The sequence below is a fragment of the Sinocyclocheilus grahami genome, unplaced genomic scaffold, assembly GCF_001515645.1.
Source record: "Sinocyclocheilus grahami isolate Dianchi unplaced genomic scaffold, SAMN03320097.WGS_v1.1 scaffold2144.1, whole genome shotgun sequence".
NCBI classification, from domain to species: Eukaryota; Metazoa; Chordata; class Actinopteri; order Cypriniformes; family Cyprinidae; genus Sinocyclocheilus; species Sinocyclocheilus grahami.
In genome coordinates this window covers 20,006-21,626 of record NW_015507323.1, presented here as the reverse complement: position 1 = coordinate 21,626, position 1,621 = coordinate 20,006, and positions in this window count along the sequence as shown.

Genomic DNA, 1,621 nt, shown 5'->3' with positions numbered 1-1,621 from the left:
ATCGCTCGGTGTGGGGGGGGGGCACCGCTAGCTGTGTGGGGGAAGGGCATCGCTAGCTGTGTGGGGAGGGCATCGCTAGCTGTGTGGGGGAAGGGCACACACACACACACACTCTTCTAACTTCACATCAGCAGACTGCAGCTTTGGAATGAACTGTTCTTAATTAAGTCAAGAAAAAATGATTTCTAAACCAAATGTGAGTGTGTCAGCTAGATTTTTAGTAACTTCAGCTAGAAGTTACTTTTAAGAACTTTTTGTTTATTAAACTTAATATAATCACTTAATATTCTTATGTTCTAAGAATAAATAACAATAATAATGATAAACAAATAAATCACGACTTATATACGGTAATTGTGTTATTTAATCAGTGCCCTTCACCCTGAGTGTTTGTTAACAGCGCGGGGTTTTTAAATTTTTTTTTATTGAAGATATAACATTCACAGGGGATACAATCATAGCAATTTTTTTTTATGATGATGAAGTCAAGTAGCTTCGAAAGAGATGAGTTTTCAGCTGTCGCTTGCATACTCATGCATGTTTGCATACTCACATTCAAAAAATAAGTGTGATATTGTTTCCAAATTAGAATGACAGAATGTGCATTGTGAAGAGATGTCCAACTTACATTTTGAGAGTAAAGCATTACAGGGATAGTGCATATGAAGGATTTTATAGTAAAGTTCTTTCATCTTGTTAGGCAACATAAACTTGTTAATACCGGCCCATATTTTATAGAAAGAAAAGGGTCATTTATTTTCCACTTATAAAATGCTTCAGGATGACAACTAAACTTCTTAATAAGGGTTTTTCTAATCCAGAAATTGTTACATTTAACATTAGAAAGCTCCAGACCTCCAATACAAATTTTTGGCATTTCACATTTTGAAGATCTGTAACAATTTGCCCTAACCAAATGTAACCGTTTAGGTGAAATAGAATTAATAACCCATTCATACACTCTAGGTGAGGTATCCACTTTAAAGATTTCTGAAAATTCGTAATAAGAATAGAAGTTACCATCCTTTTTTAACAAACCTAAAAAAAAATTACACCTTTGTCAAACCAGTTTTTAATAAAGACAGATTTTTTTACACGCAGCACATTCCGATTAATTTCATTGTGACTTTAAAGGGATAGTTCACCCAAAAATGAAAATTTGATGTTTATCTGCTTACCCCCAGGGCATCCAAGATGTAGGTGACTTTGTTTCTTCAGTAGAACACAAATGATGATTTTTAAGTCCAACCGTTGCAGTCTGTCAGTCGTATAAAGCATGGCAATAGTAACAAAATCTATGAGAGTAAAAAAAAACATGCACAGACAAATCCAAATTAAACTCTGCGGCTCATGACAACACATCTAAGACACTAAATGATCGGTTTGTGCGAGAAACCGAACAGTATTTATATCATTTTTTACCTCTAATACACCACTATGTCCAACTGTCTTTGGGCGCGCGCACGGCATCCGGTGCGTGAGGTGTGTATGCGCTCTGGTGTGGTTTACTCAAAGCGCCAGAAAGTGATCTCTCGCGCGTATACGTCACTCATTGTTTACACAGTGCACAAACATTGTAGGTACGACGGCTAATCAAAATGGTACTTACTTGCGCTTATCC